Consider the following 20,852-nt stretch of genomic DNA (forward strand, 5'->3'; position numbering starts at 1 on the left):
GACAGACGAGCCTGGAAGGCTACAGTCCCTGCAGTCACAAAGAGTCAGACACGACTGAGTGACTACCACTAACTAACTAAATATATTCTGCACCAAGTCTTCAAACAGTGCCTGATTTCCACTGTAACATCCCAATCAGTCACTGCTTGAGTATCTCCAGTGATCAAAGAGTCAGTAACTCTAAAAGGAGCCAAAAAAATAAATAAATAAAAGGAGCCGATTTCTTTCAAAATTAGGAAGTTCCAGGACTTCCTGGTGGTCCAATGGCAAAGACACCAAGCTCCCCAATGCAGGGGGCCCAGATTTGATCCCTGGTCAGAAAACTAGATCCCACATGCCACAACAAGGAGTTCACATACCACAACTAAGACCAGTGCAACCAAATAAATAAACATTAAAAAAAAAAAAAAAGAAAAGATTTCATAGAATTCTTAGAAGATAAAAAGTGACAGAGATTCTCCTCTTAACAAATGGTGATCCCAGCCACTAAGTATCTGTCACCCTTCTAAAGACACTGGGCAGAGGAAGGATTACTCATAGGGTTATGATGGAACCAGGGCTGTGGACTCTTTACGTGTTACCTGCTCAGGACCTGAGGTTCCTCTTGTATAAGTGAGGAGATTGGGTGACCTCTATTTCCACCTGTGAACTGTCCCTCATATCCACTGTCTCAACTCCTTTTCAGCTTGTACCTTGGGACTAGACCATGACCACACATCTCACCATCTCCACTACCATCCCTTTCGAAAGCGAAAGTGAAGGTGTTAGTCACTCAGTCAAGTCCAACTCTTCGTGACCCCCTGGATGTAGCCCACCAGGCTCCTCTGTCCTTGGGATTCTCCCGGCAAGAGTACTGGAGTGGGTTGCCATTTCCTCCTCTGGGGGTTCTTCCTGACCAAGGGATTGAACCCGGGTCTTCTGCACTGCAAGCAGATTCTTTATCATCTGAGCTAGCAAGGAAGTCCCCTTTAACCACCCCCTTTAACCATCCATAACCCATCACTTTCCTAAAACACAGACCTAATCACCTCCTTTCCCAAGGTGATGCTCCTTTCATAGCACAGTCTTAAGTCCTCAATCAGCAATCAAGACCTTTCTCAACCTAAGCCCACCCCTGCACCCTCATCTCCATGGCCTTCCTACTCTGCAGTCCATCCCCAATGAATCCAATTTCCAAGGTGCCATGCGCTTTGGCTTCCCAGGTGGCACTAGTGGGAAAGAGCCAGCCTGCCAATGCAGGAGACGTAAGAGACGTGAGTTCAATCCTTGGGTCAGGAAGATCCCCAGGAGGAGGGCGTGACAACCCTCTTCAGTACTCTTGCCGGGAGAATCTCATGAACAGAGGAACCTGGCGGGCTACAGTCCATGGGGTCGCAAAGAGTCAGACACCACGGAAGCAACTTAGCACACAGTACGGCACATGCACTTTCTCACCTACTCACGTCATTTCTCTTGCTCAATGATCCTCTCCTCCTCTATCTCACTAGACAAATCCCCATTCATCCTTGAAGGCTCCATCAAACAACACTCTTTTTATCTGTGAAGTTTCCCCAGAGTCCCCAGAGTTAGTCACCGCTCAATTAGAGCCACCAGATATTTTCTGCAGATTCTTTTACGTCCTCTCTTGAGTTCTGCAGACAGGGGTGGCAGAGCATTCATGTTTCCATCCCCTAAACCCAGACTAGAGTTTCACGCATTCAAACAGGTACACCTGGCATCTGGTGTGGAATGAATGAACACACAAATGCATCAAAGCAATGGACAGAGGGATCTTGAGGGTCCCATCCAGCTGTCATTACTGGCACCCTCCTAATCTCCAAGGGAAATTACTGCGGCCAAGAAGAGAAATCCAGTTTGGAAACAACCAGAATACAGGAAAACTGACCTGACTTTCACCTCGTTCTAAGAAAAGGTCTCCTTACCCTCCAGGTCACTGCACAGTTTGCCTTTCCCACGCGTCAGGGCACACCCTGCCCTTGGGTAGCAACTCCCTCTTCCAGTTCCTGAAAATGACTGGTTGTCATACCAAACAAGACAGCAGCTCTAGGAGCCAACTGTTTTTCAGGTTTTTGTTTTCTTCCTGGGAATTAAACAAGAAGCATTTTCTCTGGAAATTCATTAGAAGCATAAGTATAGGTTACTCTCATGACCTCTTGGCACAGCACTTGGTACCGCACTAGGCTTTCACAGTTATTTACAGCTACAGATCTTCATGAAGGTGGGCTACTGGATGGAAAATAATAGATTAAAAAAACCAGCTAAAATACATATATGGGGAATTCGCTGGAGATCCCATGGTTAGGACTTCAAGCTTCCACTGCAGGGGCTCTATGTTTGATTCATGATCAGGGAACTAAGATCCCTGGAGTGGCATGGCCAAAAACAAAAAATAAATAAAATACACACATGGACAGAGATTCGATCTTATTTCTTAACTGTAAGTAGCCAGAGCAATTTTAGCTGCCCCATGGAATCTTGGACTAAACCTTTCTGTCCCTCAATGTTTAACCCAAGGCCCAGGCCTTCCAACAAGCTGTTGCACACCTTCCAGAGACCTGCAATAGTCCATCCATACCACTCTCCTGGCACTTCCTTATATTCTAAACAGGTATTAACACATTTTTATCAACCTTAATAAACTCGAACTGCCTACAAGTTAGACTTTCCCTTCAAATACCCTCAAACTTAACCTTTATAAAACTATTTCACTGAACAAACATTTCTTGAGCACACAGCATCTCTTCTGACAAAAACATTTCTTGGCGTTTTACTTTAGGCCTACCCTTATACATACTACTTATACACCCCTAACTCAGTACTAACAACCTTCAATCAGAACACCTCTGAAAGTGAAATACTCTTAGTACACCAGGATACAGGCATACCAGGGAGGTCCTGGGAAAACCAGAAAGTATGGTCCCTCTACCTCTGAAGCAAGCACTGTTGCTACAGTCCTTTTTACAGACAGGAAACTAATATTAAAGGCAGGATTCCCTTAGAGTTCAAAAAGTGGTCTCCTAGGAACTTCCTTGGTGGTCCAGTGGCTAAGAGTCAGCATTCCCAATGCAGGGTACCCGGGTTAGATCCCTGGTCAGGGAACTAGATCCTACATGCTGCAAGTAAGAGTTTGCATGTCAAAACTAAAGATTCCACATGCTGTGATGAAGATCAAAGATCCTACCTGCCAAAACTAAGGGCCAGTGCAGCCAAATAACTCGTTAAAACAAACAAACAATAAAGTAGGCTCCTAAAATGCCAAGGAATGGGCAGTACACATGCCCACAACCATCTGCGAATGGGGTAGGTACCTCTCCCCACTGGAGCTCTGGGCACCGTGGCAACAGAGCTGTTGGTTGATGGCCTGAGTGACTGAGGAACGCTGACCGTGGCTATGTCGGGAACAGTGCCCACAGTGGGGATGGAAGGAGGCCAAAGCACACTTCTGGATTCAGGTGAACCTGAGGGAAACAACCCTGCCCTGTCACGCCCCTCTTGCTTACCTGCCCCATGAGAGGTTCCCACACAAGTTTCTGAGGACGGCCTGCAACGGGCCCTCAGCACCAGCCTACCCTGTGAACTACAGGGGGCTTTGATGAGAGGATGGACAAGAGCAATGCCTGCAGGAGGAGCAGAGAAGAAACACCGCACAAACCAAACCCAACAGAGGCCCGGACCCCGGCGGGGCCTCGGTCTCCGTCCCCAGAAGAGAAGCTGCCGCACATATGCAATGGTTGGTCAGGAGGCTGGTCATGTTCCAGCTTCTCCCTCGAGAAAAACAAGTAGATGCGCAGAGCCAAACCCAGGAACCTACAGGCCCGCAACTGCTTCCGCGGTAACAGACTCTTTCACCAAAAGACTGGATGTGAAGCCGGCAGCAGACGGCCAAGGGGTCACGGCGGTGATGAAGCAAGATTGGCCCGGGAAAGCAGGCCACCTATGTGTGGACCACCATCAGGGAGAACGCCTGGGTCATCCAAATCACGCCTACCGCCCAGATTTGCAGAAACTGCCATCCCATGCTGCCAGAAGTCTGTGATGGTGAAGACAAAGTGGACCTGCCCCACCGAGAGCTCCTAAGTGATCCCCTTCCGCAAAGCAACAGGTATCAGCTCATGATACTTGGGCGTGCTCAGTTGTGTCTTTGTGACCCTTTGGACTGTAGCCCACCAGGCTCCTCTGTCCACGGGATTTCCCAGGCAAGAATACTGCAGCAGGTTGCCATTTTCTTCTCCAGGGGATCTTCCCAATCCAGGAATCCAACTGGAGTGTCCTGAGTCTCCTGCATTGCAGGAGGGTTCTTCACCTGATGAGCCATCAGGAAAGCCCCTGATTTTTCTCAAATTAAAAAAATTAAATAGAAATAGATTTAAAAAGCGAGAGAGACTGGGATGGTCACAATGGAGAAGAAGAGACACTGGACAACCATTCACTGGTGACAAACCATCTCTCTGTGCAGCTTGGAAGTGCCTGTGAATGTCTGTGGCACTCACCCCACTCTGCAACCTGACATTTGTCAACAGTGGTACCCTCATGAACAAGATGTCCAAAAATGAGTAAGTCAGTACACCAAATCGCCTGTCACTTCCCCAGGGATCACCCTCCATTAAGTAGCACAGCTAAGACTTGAACTTGCAGCCTCCTGAGTCTAAATCCCATAGTCTGCTTGAGGAGGACAAGGTACCATTCCTGTGGGCTAGACACTTCAATGGGCACCAAAAATTAGCCACATGTATCAAGAATCCACCTACCAGTGCAGGAGACAGAAGAGACTTGGGCTCAATCCCTGGGTTGGGAAGATCCCCTGGAGTATAAAAGGGCAACCCACTCCAGAATTCTTGCCTGAAAAATTCCATGGACAGAGGAGCCTGGTACGGTCAAGGGGATCACAAAGAGTTGTACACGACTGAGTGACTGACCATGCACCCACTTCACAGTCACATTACACACTACACAACCATTTAGCATTGGGGTAGATCATTCGATCTATAATCAAAGGTAACTGAGGCTCAGGGATGTTCCGGAACTTGCTTAAGATTATAGGGCTAATGAGTGGCTCAAACACAGGTCTTGGTTTTCTTACTCCCAAAACCAAGTTGGTGATGGTACTGCTGAAATGATAGCATCTGAAGCCCAGACCCTCAGACCCCTCTGGGGCCTCCAACCAGATTCTCAGTTGCCTTCCGAAGGCACCGACACAGCAACTACTATTACTAATTAGCACATTAGGAAATAATAACAGTTTCTCACCTGAGCATAGGGCTTGCTCAGGACTTTCACATCAATTATCTCCTGCTCACCAGCAAAAGTGAATTAAGGAGCAGGGCAGGAGCTTTAGCTGGGGATCTGATTCTCACACTACCACTTAAGCGTCCCAGCAGAGGTTCTTCACCACTGAACTTTTGCCCACGCTCTGGGAGACAAGATTGATCCTGTCGACCCATCTCTTGGATGGCAACTGGGAGCTAAGTAATAAAAACAACCATAAAACACATTCACCATATAAAAAGTGCTCCGAAGGCTGTGAAATGCTAATGGGTTCTATGAGATGGGCTGTGATAGACAGATTTAAGACAGAAAGAAAAAAGAGCAGGATCTACCCTGTAAGGGATCTAATACCGGCAGCCTGAAAACCTTTAGGCAAGCAAAAATAAGTAGAAACAGAAAAGGAATGAGAGTGGTGACAGTCACAGACAAGGAACCTTGAAGTTATCATGGAGTCAGAAGCTTGGTTCTTGCAAACAAGTGACGGGCATAAATGGCAGAAAAATAAATCCCCAAACCACAAGGACACCAAAACTGTACTCTCTGAATCACTCTGTTTTCTAAGCACAAAGAATAAAGTTCAAGCCCAGTAACAAGGATCTCCAAGTTATATTCCCTCCCAAATTCTCCCAAGCAAAGCCCCTGGGGCTGCGAGCGGGGTGGGGGTGGAATGGAGAAGGAATGTGTCCAGCCAGGCTCAGCAGAAAGAGAATCAAAAACACCCTAGAAAGAAAGAAGACAGGAAAGAGAGTAAGGGCCACGCCCAGCTCCAGCTCAGCTGACAAGGGTGTGGCTGAGCACTTCCGTCCTTTCCCTGGGGCCTCAGTTTCCTCACTTGCAAAAGGAGGAATAGGGTCCCTCTGGCCATCAAGACCCCAGTCCTTACTTCTAAGGCATAAGCTGCATGCCAGCCTGCCACTTCTGCTGCCTACAAGCTTTGGTGTCCATAACACGGTTGTTTCAGTCAAGGCTGATAAGCTGGCAAATAATTAGAAGAACAAGAATAGGAACTAAGCTCCCTGATAAGATTCTAACAGCAAACAACTTTTTCCCTCTTTGCTGACTTGATGCAGGCCCGGCATTTCCCGACCGGGAATATTTCAGCAGCCTCCTAAGTGGTGTCCCCATCTCTGGCCCTGACCTGCTGTGACTCTGCCACCGGGGTTCTCTGAAACACAGATCTAACAACACCCTCCTTTGCTCAAAGAGTAACAAAAGCCCTCCTGATCCCCACCCACCACCACCACCACTGCCATCATCTTTAGCTCATCATCCCAGCCCTTTTACCCTCTATGCCTCCCTGGCTGGGGCAGCATCAGCACAGAAGTGAAAAGTCTGCTGGCCCAGGGAAACTCTCAACTATAATCCTACTTAGGCCGCGATAAAGTGAGTACTGAGTGAAAATCTGAGGAAGAACCCGGACGGTGATTTTGTGAAACAAAATTCATATTTTATGGCAAGAGAAATGTAAACATAGAAATTCTTCTCTGCCCTTTGGCCTTCTCTCTCCCCCCATGTGCACCATGCTTCTGCATTCTGCCTCAGCCAGACCTCCCCCACTGGCAGGAATACGTGCTCAACCATAAAGAGCAACATTCTCCGAGCACCAAGGAGACAACTCCTTACAAGATAACATTCCTTCTTGATCTGGTAAGGTTTCACATGACCCACCAGGATGATGCTTAGATCTGGATTAACTGTCGATAATACATCATGTGACGTACAGCCCTCTGTCTCAAAAAACTTAGAAAACTGAGCCTTGATTTCTAATTGGAGAAGGAAATGGCAACCCACTCAAGTATTGTTGCCTGGAGAATTCCATGGACAAAGGATTTCTACCGGGCGAAACAGTTCTCAGAACTTTCTCTTATGCTCTTTCAAGTTATAATCGTCAAATTTGACTCAAATAAAATTTTCAAAAAAAAATAAATAAATAAAATTTTCCAGTCGTTTCTGAGATCGACTGATTAATTTTTCATCCACGATTTGCACTTTTCCTTCTGTGGAAAAAGAAGAAAGTGGTGAAGAGGCTGTAGATCAGGCAAAGGTTCAAAACTCGGCCATTTCACTTAGTGGTTGTGTAACCTTACTTTTGGCTTCCCTAGTGGCTCGCTGGTAAAGAATAGGCCTGCTAATGCAAGAGACGCAGAAAAAGCAAGTTCAATCCAGGGTTGAGCTCTCCAGGTTGAACTGGAAGATCCCCTGGAGAAGGGGTTGGGAAGATCCCCTGGAGAAGGCAATGGCAACCCCCTCCAGTATTCTTGCCTGGGAAATCTCATGGACAGAGGAGCCTGGTGGTCTACAGTCCATGGGGTCGCAAGAGTCAAACACAACTTAGCAACTAAACAACAACAAATCTTATTTGGCCACACTCATTTACTCATCTGCAAAATGAGATTGATAATCATAAAACCTACTTTGATGAATCAGTATGAGAATTATGTAAGTACACAGTAAGTATGCAAAAATTTTATATATTATTATTAAGAAAGATTAAAAAACACGTGTTTTCTAGCCTCAGTTCTGTGGTTTACCAGTTTCCAAGCATGAATCCCATTAACCCATGGTCAGCCACCTAGCCTATTTGTAGAAAGTCAGGAGAGGTGAAGTCCTCATCAATTTATCAGTGTCCTTTTCCCATTTCTGTGACTTGCCTTAAGAAGCCACCACCATTTTCCTCCACACATCCAAGCCATCTACAACAGACTCCCACATCACACTTCCGTTTCTTCTTCCCTTCTCCACCTCTGCTTCACACACACCTTTAAGACCGTGAATTCCCACCCAGATAGGAGCTTTGTGCATGCACCACAACTTTGCTTTCCCTTTCCTCACCTCTTCCAACTCACTTCTTCCAGCTGGGTGCAGCCTTCCAATGCTGAATTCCAAGAAAAGTCCCCACCCATTCATGCATAAGCTGAGCTAGGACTCCTAAATACTGCCCTGGATCAAAGTCTCGGCTCCATTCAGCGGTAGTAGTAAAGGTCGCTCAGTCATGTCCGACTCTTTACGATCCCATGGAGTGTAGCCTGCCAGGCTTCTCTGTCCACGGAATTCTCCAGGCAAGAATACTGGAGTGGTGTGCCATTCCCTTCTCCAGGGGATTGTTCTGACCCAAGGACTGAACCTGGGTCTCCTGCATTACAGGCAGATTACAGGCAGCCACCAGGAAGCCCACCAGCTCCACTCAACCAGTTACTAAATGTGTTACTCTTCTTCCTGTGGTTACTATCCCAATTACCTAATCCCACAGATGCTTCCAGAGCCCTTACCTGGCCTTGTTTTCATGTGAATCTCTAGAGAACCCTTTAATGGTCCCTACAACCCACAAGATAAATTTATATCTGCTTACCAAAAAATGAAAAGTCCTCCCATTTCTCCATTTCCCACCACTCCGTTCCTGCTGGCCATTCAAACTTAGGCCTTCTTCCCTACATCTGTTGGCATGTGCCTAACAGGTTCATCTCTGTCTTTTTTCCACTTCAGCAACTCCTATTTGGCCCTAAAGGCTCTCTTTAGGCACCACTCCTTCTGGTAGCTTCCCTGAGGTTGACCCACTTCAGTGCAACCAAAACATACCCCTAGAACAGCACCAGACACTCACTCACACACACACACACACACACACACACCCAGGTGCTCCCCCAGAACAGGGACCATGTGCTCCTAATCTTTGTATTCCTAGGGTCAGCCAGTTCCTGCTTCAGAGCAGGTAGGCTTCAGAACCCATGTGCCTCATCCATTGCTCCTCTCCTTTCGGTGTAAAAATAGCAACGTGCTCCATCCTCTGTTTTTATTATGTTACCTGGCATCTTCTATCCCCCTGCCCATTTTCTGTTTAATGCATTATACCTCTGGGCTAACAGAGCCTCCAAGTCATTGTGAGTTACACTCTGCCCTTGGTCAAAACCCCCAAAATAGTTCTGAAATTAAATTCAATCTGACTCTTCCTATTCCCAATTAACCATGCTAGTTCCACCACAGGGTAGTCACATGTTAACACCCAGAGTCAAAGTTCTGGGCTGTTATTTTGAGTTCATTTCTAATTAACTGGATGACCTTAGGCAAGCAATAAAATTGAGATGACAGGGTCACCAGGCCCAATTCTCAGGGGATTTTTGAGATTCAAATGGAATATTTGATGGGAAACTTTTATAAAGTGCAAAGCACTGTACATTCATAAAGGGTATGATTAACAAATTTTATCAGCTCTAAGCTATCAATGGTAAGATACACCGTTATCAACTTAGGACAAAGATCTGCTCAACTATGACACATCTGTGATTATAAGACAACCCAATGTCACTGATATAAAATGTGAAAAAGTGTACTTTTTCTGATGAAATACAAGTTATCTGTCTCAATAAAATAAAGAATCTGCCATAAAATTTTCACATTTGCCAATGGCATATAGTAAGTAGTAGTATGTGTGGAGTAAATGAGCAAACTCTCACTGATAATTCTTAGGCCAGATTATTGCCTCTCTCACTGGAATGGGCGGCAGAGGATTACCCAGTGCCAATTCCTCCCCTCTCACTCATGTCCCAGCCTGTTCAAAACCCTCAAATGATGACTTCAAGTCATATCCATGCCTGGCATTTTTAAGGACCTTCATAATGAAGCCTCCTCGCCCATCAACCACTGTCTGGAACTGACTATTCACTGGAATATGTCCCTCCAAGAAGGGTCCTACTCTGTCAGTCCTGATCATAGTAACCAGCTCAATAGCAGTTTCTCCTCCTGCCAATCCTCAAAGCCAGGTCCAGGCCCACCCACTGTGTAGGTGGAGCATGACCCTGGGGGGCTGCCTGACCCAAGGGCTCCAGGTTTGCACCCTCACTATTCAGACAGCTAACCCCAACTACTTATTTTTTACCTAGAATCTATACTCTAGGTTTTAATGCATGGGTGCTGAGGTTGGAAGACTGCCTTGCAACCTTTGGACAGACCCTGGTACAGACAAAGACCCTGAAGGAAGAAGGCTGGTCATGGGATACAAAGAACCCTACTGAGAGTTCTGGCCTTCCACCAGCTACCAAAATTCACTGTAGGCTTTAGAACTGGCACCCACCTTCTCTGGGCCTTTATTTATGTTTCCCTATCTGTAACAGCAAGGAGGGTGAGGAAGGAGGGAAGGGGAGCGGGAGGGAAGAGGCTTTTAGCTGCTTTTTCTCTTTCCACTTACAGGCTGTCTTAAAAAGCTCTTGTTCAAATGTTCAGAGGTAGGCCATTAAGTCACTAACACTTTAGTGAGAAAGAGGTTTATTGGGAAGCAAGCAATTTAGAAAGGGGGGTAGGAGACAGAAAGATAGAGGGGAATGAGTCTGGTACTAGAAAAGAAGCTCAAAGGCTAAAGTAAATTTTTGCATTTTGTGTTCAGGGTGAGCAGGCAGTGGATCACTGAGAAGGGAAGGGAAGCCAGAAACATCCTTCAGCTCCCCCAGCACCCCAAAGTCCCAAAGACACCCCTCTGTCCAAGTGCACTCAAGCACAGTTCCACTGATTATCCCATCTTAGGTACCCACGCTGCCCCACCCCGTGCCCCCAGCACAGTAAGTTACCGCTTCATCTCCACTGTCCACACTTGAGTCTTCCCTGCCTCTGCAGGTCCCAACGACACATGCCCTCGTTCCTTGTCCCCTAGTCTCTGACTTCAGAAAACCGCCCCCATCCTTCAAAAGCCTGCGATCCCTCGTGAAGGACCAGGAGATCAAACTCCTGTCTCCGAGCCCCGCCCCGCGCCCTTACCCAGGACTTAGCACCTTCTGCCTGGGGTCAGGTTTGGGTCTTCGGTTGCTGAACGCTTCCTGAGGGCAGAGTCTGGGCCCTACATGACTCTGGACCCAATAACCCAGCACAGGGGGGCACACAGTGAGTGCTGGAGAACTGCTTGGAGGAAAGGAACCAGGAGTCGGGAGCCATTGATTTTAGTTACGGCTCTGCCTCTAGTGAGCGACTTTGGGGAGACTCAGCTCTCTAGGCCTCAGTTGCCCCAGCTGGGAAATGGGGGAACTTGATGCCTGGGTTCCTAGGCCCCTTCCCCAGTGACAACTGTGATTCCGCGAAAGCGCAGAGCTGCTGGGTGTGGCCCCGCCCCCTGGGAGTCCTGAAAAGCCCGGGCAGGGGGCGCGCAGGGAAGGCCTCCAAGCCCGCCCAGCCCCCGGTAGAGGCTTCCCCAAAATCTCGGGGTCCCCCTCCCCCACGCGTGCACCCCGTGATCGCGCCGCGGCCGGCACTTCCGCACCGCGGGCCCTGCGGCCCGGGCCGGGCGCGCGCTCGGTGCCCTGCGCCCGGCTGTCCTGCCACCCCGGAGGCGCTCGCGCCGGGGAGGGCTGGGGGTTCCCGAGGCGCCCGCGGGCGGAGGGTGAGGGGAAGGAAGGAGGATTTGCAACAATACCTCGGGGAGGAGGCGGCCGGGGCAGCGGCGGCGGCGGCGGCGGCTGGAGGCGGAGGCAGCGGCGAAGGAGGAGGTGCCCGGGCACTCCCCCTCCCATTGTCCCCAGCCCCGGCCAGGCCCGGCCCCGCGCCCCGCACCGCGCCCCGCGCCCCGGGCCGCGCAGCCAGCCCTTACCTTGCAGCGGCCGGCTGTCCCCCGCTCGCTAAAGCTACTTATCCCGGGAAAGCTCGCGCGGGGCCCGGGAGCGAACCCACAGACAAAAAGTGAAACTTCGGCAAGGCTGGAGCGGCTGCTGGTTGGTGCCTTTCCCCCTCCTTCCTCCCGCCGTCCCCACCCCCTCCCCTCGGTCTCCCGTGCCGTGCCCTGAGAGCTGGAGGCTGACGTCAGGGGCCTGAATTCCTGACTTTGCCTGCACGCATTTGTCCATGTAAGGTATGGGAAGGCGGGTGCCCGCGGGGCCGCGGCGCTCGCCGCCGGGGGAGGGGGCGCCCACCTCGGGGGCCGTGGCCCGGCCCCCAAGGTGGGTGCACCGAGGGCGGTGGATTTCCTGGGAGGAAGAGAAGACGACGCCGGGAATGCGGGGAGCTTGCCGAGGAGGAAGGGAAAGAGGGAGGTGTGGAGCCTTTGCCTGCCCTGGAGGAAGAGGAAGGAGACGTGGAAGGAGGAAGCGGCCGGGGCGAAGGGGCTACTGAAAAAAAAATGAGGGAACCTGCGTCCACTGTTAGGGCGCCAGACTAGGGGGTTGAGTCTGGGTAGACGAGCTCTGCCGTGGTATCCCCCTGCAAGATCTTACTCGTGAGCCCCGCCCCGGATTCCCAGCAAGATTCAAACGTCCTGGATGTCGGAACTGGCCCCGACCAACTTCCAGCCCGTCCACTTCACACGGGAAATCTGAAGCTCTCGGAAGAGAAACGACTCGTACAAGGTCATGCCCGCCACAGATCCCGGCGCGGGAGCCGGATGCTCAGTCTCCCAGCTATGTTCCTGGCTGCAGGCGGGGGCCCGACTACCTCCTTCCCGAGGACCAGTCAGCGGGGCTGGATGTCAGAGGGCAACGCGGACCACCCTGGGAAGAGATTCGGAGCTTCCCCGGGGCCCCTACGCGGTCAGTTCCTGGAAGGTTCTGATTGCCAGTGAGCCCTGCATAGCCATGCTGATAAGTTGCTTCAAGGCAACTCCCTCCATCCAGTGCTCAAATAACGAACCCCTGGAATTTACTTCACAGCCCTATCCAGAAACCCAGATCTTGTGCTTATAGCTTCAAAAAATAAATAAATAAATAAATCTACGAACTGGGTGAATTAGTTGAATAAAGGCAAGACTGTTCTTGGAAGGTTTGTGTAGGACTTTTCCTCTGGTATTTGTAAATGTGAGCACCATGTGAGGGGGCTATAATGTGCGTCAGCCATTGCCTGGAAGGCACGCCAAGGCTGGAGACTCCTTTCCTTATACTTCTGTCCTGCTTCCTGATGTCTAAACTAATCATTCCTCACCCCAGTACATCGTAAAAGCACTTTCTCCCAGGTTTATAAGATCTTCATAAAACAAACTGTAGTCCGTCATTGACATTTGAGGTAAAAAGTCAGGCAAAATAACTTACCCAACCCAGAAACAGCAAGCAATTTGAACCCACCTCTGGTGTCAAGGTCACCTGACTGATCCCATGATTTTTCCACCAAAGGAGGAGGCCCTGATCTCCTAATTCATATTAATAAATGTTGAGAGTACACCATGAGTTACTAATTCATGAAATCTCCAAAACTTGGTTCTTTTGAGATTTGGTGTGACTTTTTTTTTTTAATCAAGAATTAAACAAATGCAGAAACACATATTTTTGCACTTAACCATTTATCAGGCATATTCTTTGTGCAAAGTCTTTGACTTCACACATTTCTGCTTCCAAATTAATCTCTCTTGCTCTCAATTTCTCATCTATTCATACAAAAAATATGAAAATAGAGAAGTTCAATAATTAAATATTTTTCTCTTTGCAACTGGTATAGTTTGAAATAGCAAATGTGAGCTCCTAAAGACATTTTGTTCTGGGGCTTAAAAAGATTATTCTCTTACACCACAATTCACTTCTATGCTCAACATTTCAGCAAACCCACATTCTAAGTGGTACTGTTTAATATGAAAAACTCCTGGTATCACACAAGGTAAGAATGGATTCACCCATTCCCATTGGTTATAACGGCACTTGACCAGCATTTCTTTTTTTTTCCCTTCCCCAGTAACCCACTTATAAAGAATAATAGGGTTCTAATGAGGATTAATAAGATTTAATAAGGTATAATTAGAGCCATTCATTTCCTTCATCATACACATTGTAAGAGTGCTGTGTTAGATCCAGAAATGTTCCTAATTATGTTGAAACTGTTGTGTGAGTGTGTTAGGGAAGACCACTGTGTCACCCCTCCTGAAATATTTATGAAATGCTCAGGTGGGCCTGGTGTTAGCACAAGTATTGTATAAAGTTAATCGCAAAGGATAATTTCTACTCAGGAGGCACTCACCAGGAGTGTAAGAGGCAAAGTCATAAACTGGATGCTTGGTGAACCGCGTGCAGTCTTGTCATCAGTGCAAACTCAAATCAAAAGCCTCATTTTCGTGTGCTGATCTGATTTCTTTTGTATTCACACTTCTCTCAACAACCCTATTAAAACCTGCTGTGTGCAGGGACTTGGGAAAGAAGGGAAGGCTGTGTAAAGCTACAGACACAATTCTAGAGAAATACAGGATGAATTCAGAGACTAAAAGAAGCACAGAATTCAAGACGGGGCAGAGGATATGTGACCAGAGGATTGCACACTGGTGGCCTGAAGCCCTACAGATGCAGTCTCGTAGGTCCAGTGATGGCACAAAAGACTGAACAAGGCTAGGCTCTGGTGCCCCCATTTCCTTGCGTCCAGGATACCATCCCTTTCTCAGAGGCCATTGTGTAGCTCTTGTCAGTCCTTTCTCTGACCTTACATATGCCCGGTAATATTCTAAGGATTTTTCATCCATATTTCACTTAACCCTCACAGAACCCTTCTGAGCTTGGCAGCAGTATTTTCTCTAGCCCAGGAAGGTGAAGTAGCCTGCTCTTAACACAGAGCTAGTACATGGCAAGCTGAAATGCCCCTCTGAGCCCAGGCAGCCTGACTCTCCTCACCCACTGCTGAGTGACCATCTGGTCTCAGTTTGAACATTCCAGTGTGCAGAACTCATAATCTGTCACAGCTGACCAAGAGGGTATGAAGAAGCTACTGGAGAAATAGTAACAGGGGCATTAAAGATGGAAAATAAAAAGCAACTTGGTGTGGCCTGTCCTCAGCTTAAAACCCATCAGGCCAAGCTCCTTCACGCGGTTTGCATAGCCCTTCAGCGTTATGTCTGCCAGTCCTTAGCCCTCCAGCCAATTGGAGGTCTGGTGGTTTCTGACACCTTAACTGCCCCACTCACCTGCCTTCTACAGGTTTCTCTCCTCTTCCCCATACACGTGGTCACCCTTACCTAGCTTCTTTAGTTCAGTTCAGTTCAGTTCAGTCACTCAGTCATGTACGACTCTTTGCGACCCCAGGAATGGCAGCACGCCAGGCCTCCCTGTCCATCACCAACTCCCGGAGTTTACTCAAACTCATGTCCATGGAGTCGGTGATGCCATCCAGCCATCTCATCCTCTGTTGTCCCCTTCTCCTCCTGCCCCCAATCCCTCCCAGCATCAGGGTCTTTTCCAATGAGTCAACTCTTCTCATCAAGTGGCCAAAGTATTGGAGTTTCAGTTTCAGCACCAGTCCTTCCAATGAACACCCAGGACTGATCTCCTTTAGAATGGACTGGTTGGATCTCCTTGCAGTCCAAGGACCTCAAGAGGTCTTCTCCAACACCACAGTTCAAAAGCATCAATTTTTCGGCACTCGAGCTTTCTTCACAGTCCGACTCTCACATCCACACATGACCACTGGAAAAACCTATAGCCCTTGACCAGACGGACCTTTGTTGCAAAGTTATGTCTCTTGCTTTTTCATATGCTGTCTAGGTTGGCATAACTTTCTTTCCAAGGAGTAAAGCGTCTTTTTAATTTCAATGGCTGCAATCACCACCTGCAGTGATTTTGGAGCCCAAAAAGATAAAGTCTGACACTGTTTCCACTGTCTCCCCATCTATTTCCCATGAAGGTGATGGGACCAGATGCCATGATCTTAGTTTTTCTGAATGTTGAGCTTTAAGCCAACTTTTTCACTCTCCTCTTTCACTTTCATCAAGAGGCTCTTTAGTTCCTCTTCACTTTCTGCCATAAGGGTGGTGTCATCTGCATATCTGAGGTTATTGATATTTCTCCCGGCAATCTTGATTCCAGCTTGTGCTTCTTCCAGCCCAGCATTTCTCATGATGTACTCTGCATATAAGTTAAATAAGCAGGGTGACAATATACAGCCTTGACGTACTCCTTTTCCTATTGGAACAGTCTGTTGTTCCATGTCCAGTTCTAACTGTTGCTTCCTTGACCTGCATACAGGTTTCTCAAGAGGTAGGTCAGGTGGTCTGGTATTCCCATCTCTTTCAGAATTTTCCACAGTTTATTGTGATCCACACAGTCAAAGGCTTTGGTTAGTCAATAAAGCAGAAATAGATGTTTTTCTGGAACTCTCTTGCTTTTTCGATGATCCAGCGGATGTTGGCAATTTGATCTCTGGTTCCTCTGCCTTTTCTAAAACCAGCTTGAACATCTGGGGAGTTCTTGGTTCACGTATTGCTGAAGCCTGGCTTGAGATTTTGAGCATTACCCTTACTAGCGTGTGAGATGAGTGCAATTGTGTAGTAGTTTGAGCATTCTTTGGGATTGCCTTTCTTAGGGATTGGAATGAAAACTGACCTTTTCCAGTCCTGTGGCCACTGCTGAGTTTTCCAAATTTGCTGGCATATTGAGTGCAGCACTTTCACAGCATCATCTTTCAGGATTTGAAATAGCTCAACTGGAATTCCATCACATCCACTAGCTTTGTTTGTAGTGATGCTTTCTAAGGCCCACTTGACTTTACATTCCGGGATACCTAGCTTCTTCAGGCTCCCCTTAAATATCACCTCTGAGACTCCTTTTTAAAAAAATATTATCTATTTATTTAGACTATGCTGATCTTGGTTGCCTGAAGGCAGGCATAGCAACCCACTCCAGAATTCTCTCCTGGAGAACCCCATGGACAGAGGAGCCTGGCAAGCTATGGTCCACAGGGTCGCAAAGAGTCAGACACCTCTGATGGGATTCAGCATGATCTTAGTTGTAGCACACTGGATCTTCATTCTTCCTTGCAGCATGCAGGGTCTTTAGTTGCAGCATGTGGGATCTAGTTCCCTGACCAGGGATCAAACTCAGACACCCTGCTTTGGGAGCACAGAGTCTGCCTCTGGACCACCAGGAAAGTCCCTCTGAGAGGTCATTTTGCCCCTCCCACCACCTTCAGTGGATGTGTTGCCCCTACAGAGTACATCTGTCCCTCTGTGCTTAGTCCCTATAACTGCATAATGTCATTGGTCACCTTGTCTTTCTCTGCTACTGGACTGAGAGTCTTAATGTGTCACTGAGTCTTGAACAAAGTGACCACCTTTGTCATTGCAGGTATTCAACTTTGTTTTGTTTTTTCCCTTCTTCTTGTTCCTGGTCAAAGGCAGAGGAAGATGCAGCAGGTGTAGGGCCTGGGTATTTAGATGAAACCAGATAACTTCCTCAAGAGATGGAGACTGGTTGTAAGCAGACCAGTGGGAAGAGAGAGGAAGAGTCAGAAGGGCCTGCCCACCTGGAAATAGAAGCAGGATGGACAAGCGGAGGTAAAAGAAAGGGAAGTTTGTAGTCCTTTCCTTGTCCTGAAACTGGCAAGGCACTTCCTCTTTGGTCTCAGTTTCTTTATCCACACACACAGTTAGATTCTCAGACTTTCTGCTCTCCAACATGCTCTTCAATTTGATGCTACTTTCAGCCTGCTGACTGAAGTCATCTTCCCAGAGCTTAACATGCCACATGATAATTTGAAATATACTTGGTTTATCAAACACATTAAATTCATGCTCTTCAGCTGTCCCTCCCCGGTTCTATGATGAGCTTTTCCAACTATAGGTCATACCTCCAGCCTTCCACCATTACCACCACACACACACACACAGCTTCCTGCACTTCCTGCCTCTGGACTTTTTCTCATTTAGTTTCCTGTTCCGGAAATACTTTCCCAGGCCCACCCCAACGAATGCAGATTTTTCCTGTCCTGCCAGCATCCTCTCAAGAAACGTCTTCCCTGTTGCTCATTTCCTTCAAATCCCCTTCAAGGATATGAAAATAATTTCTCTACCTTCTGAAAAATGTACAAACTGGATTGTCCCATTGCATTGTAATTTTCCCAAGTGTGTTTGATCTGCTCCTGTTAATGCAACTCTTCACAGTGGGCTTCATGTCTTCATTTCTCCTCCTCAGTAGCCATGGCATCACCTAGGACTAATGACCAAATGTTATCCAGTGAGTGAGTTAATGAATACTTATACTTCATCTTAAAAAGATGAAAAGTATACTTTCATCTAGAAAAGCAGTTGTTCAGTCACTCAGTAGTGTCCAACTCTTTGTGATCCCATGGACTACAGCATGCCAGGCTACCCTGTCGTTCAGACTTCCCTGTCGCTCACATGCTCAAACTCATGTCCATTGAGTCCGTGATGGCATCCAACCATCTCATCCTCTGTTGTCCCCTTCTGCCTTCAATCTTCTACCAGCATCAGGGTCTTTTCCAGTGAGTCAGATCTTCACATCAGGTGGCCAAAGTATTGGAGCTTCAGCTTTGGAATCAGTCTTTCCAGTTAATATTCAGGGTTCATTTCTTTTAAGTTTACTGGTTTAATCTCCTTGCAGTCCAAGGAACTCTCAAGAGTCTTCTCCAACACTACAATTCAAAAGCATCATTTCTTCAGTGCTCAGCCTTCTTTATGGTCTAACTCTCACATTCATACATGACTACTAGAAAAACCATAGTTTTAATTATAGGGATTTTGTCAGCAAAATAATGTCTGTGTTTTTTAATATGCTGTCTAGGTTTGTCACAGCTTTTCTTCCAAAGAGCAAGTGTCTTTTAATTTCATGGCTGCAGTCACCGTCCACAGTAATTTTGGAGCCCAAGAAGATAAAGTCTGTCACTCTTCCCATTGTTTCCCCATCTATTTGCCGTGAAGTAATGGGACCAGATGCCATGATCTTAGTTTTTTGAATGTTGAATTTTAAACCAGTTTTTTCACTCTCCTCTTTCACTTTCATCATGAGACTTTTTAGTCCTCTCTGCTTTCTGCGTAAGGTGTCATCTGCATATCTGAGGTTACTGTTATTTCTCCCAGCAATCTTGATTCCAGCTTGTGCTTCGTCCAGCCCAGCATTTTGCATGTACTCTGCGTATAAGTTAAATAAGTAGGGTGATAATATACAGCCTTGATGTACTCCTTTCCCAGTTTTGAACTAGTCTGTTGTTCTATGTCCAGTTCTAAGTGTTGCTTCTTGAGTCAAATACAGGTTTCTCAGGAGGCAGGTAAACTGGTCTGGTATTCCCATCTCTGTAGGAATTTTTCACAATTTGCTGTGATCCATACATTCAAAGGCTTTACAATTAATGTTATCTTTCTGGGAGACTGGTCATGTTATCTTAGACCATGACTTTTTGCAGGTACAAGGAGGGATGAGGGAAGGGAGAGGATTTGTCATTTGTTACATTGTTTCCTGTGTGCACTGTTCTAGGTTTTCTCAACATTTAATATTAATTTTATAAATTATCTCAACAGTGGTCACAGAACTGGAAAAGGTCAATTTTCATTCCAATCCCAAAGAAAGGCAATCCCAAAGAATGCTCAAACTACCACACAATTGCACTCATCTCACGTGCTAGTAAAGTAATGCTTAAAATTCTCCAAGTCAGGCTTCAGCAATACATGAATCGAGAACTTCCAGATGTTCAAGCTGGTTTTAGAAAAGGCAGAGGAACCAGAGATCAAATTGCCAACATCCGCTGGATCATCGAAAAAGCAAGAGAGTTCCAGAAAAACATCTATTTCTGCTTTATTGACTATGCCAAAGCCTTTGACTGTGTGGATCACAATAAACTGTGGAAAATTCTGAAAGAGATGGGCATACCAGACCACCTGACCTACCTCTTGAGAAACCTGTATGCAGGTCAAGAAGCAACAGTTAGAACTGGACATGGAACAACAGACTGGTTCCAAATAGGAAAAGGAGTACATCAAGGCTGTATGTTGTCACCCTGCTTATTTAACTTATATGCAGAGTACATCATGAAAAACGCTGGGCTGGAAGAAGCACAAGGTGGAATCAAGATTGCCGGGAGAAATATCAATAAGCTCAGATATGCAGATGACACCACCCTTATGGCAGAAAGTGAAGAGGAACTAAAAAGCCTCTTGATGAAAGTGAAAGAGGAGAGTGAAAAAATTGACTTAAAGCTCAACATTCAGAAAACTAAGATCATGGCATCTGGTCCCATCACTTCATGGCAAATAGATGGGGAAAGAGTGGAAACAGTGGCTGACTTTATTTCTTTGGGCTCCAAAATCACTGCAGATGGTGACTGCAGCCATGAAATTAAAAGACGCTTACTCCTTGGGAGGAAAGTTATGACCAACCTAGATAGCATATGAAAAAGCAGAGACACTACTTTGCCAACAAAGGTCCGTCTGGTCAAGGCTATGGTTTTTCCAGTGGTCATGTATGGATGTGAGAGCTGGGCTGTGAAGAAAGCTGAGTGCCAAAGAATTGATGCTTTTGAACTGTGCTGTTGGAGAAGACTCTTGAGAGTTCCTTGGACTGCAAGGAGATCCAACCAGTCCATCCTAAAGGAGATCAGTCCTGGGTGTTCATAGGAAGGACTGACGCTGAAGCTGAAACTCCAGTACTTTGGCCACTGATGAAGAGTTGACTCATTGGAAAGACCCTGAATGCTGGGAGGGTTGGGGGCAGGAGGAGAAGGGACAACAGAGGATGAGATGGCTGGATGGCATCACCGACTCCATGGACATGAGTTTGAGTAAACTCCGGGAGTTGGTGATGGACAGGGAGGCCTGGCGTGCTGCCATTCCTGGGGTCGCAGAGTTGGACACGACTGAGCGACTGAACTGAACTGAACTGACTCAAGGATGTAGTTCTGCTCTAGGTGTGCTCAGTTGTGTCCAA

General features: G+C 47.2%; 2 long non-coding RNA genes across 4 annotated transcripts in view; one reads left to right on the forward strand and one right to left on the reverse strand.

The window, feature by feature from the left end:
* The window catches only part of LOC122444801, a 123,494-nt gene extending 111,529 nt beyond the window's left edge, over positions 1-11,965 (reverse strand). For all 3 annotated transcript variants that reach the window (XR_006270346.1, XR_006270348.1, XR_006270347.1), the window contains exon 1: positions 11,834-11,965. This is a non-coding gene — a long non-coding RNA (uncharacterized LOC122444801). The remainder of the gene's footprint in view (positions 1-11,833) is intronic.
* Positions 11,966-11,981: 16 nt separating this feature from the next.
* On the forward strand, positions 11,982-12,992 carry LOC122444802. The gene is made up of 2 exons (XR_006270349.1): positions 11,982-12,091; positions 12,479-12,992. It is a non-coding gene; the product is annotated as an uncharacterized LOC122444802 (long non-coding RNA).
* The last annotated feature ends 7,860 nt before the right edge of the window (positions 12,993-20,852 follow it).

This window comes from Cervus canadensis, chromosome 7 (assembly GCF_019320065.1).
Source record: "Cervus canadensis isolate Bull #8, Minnesota chromosome 7, ASM1932006v1, whole genome shotgun sequence".
Taxonomy (NCBI): Eukaryota; Metazoa; Chordata; class Mammalia; order Artiodactyla; family Cervidae; genus Cervus; species Cervus canadensis.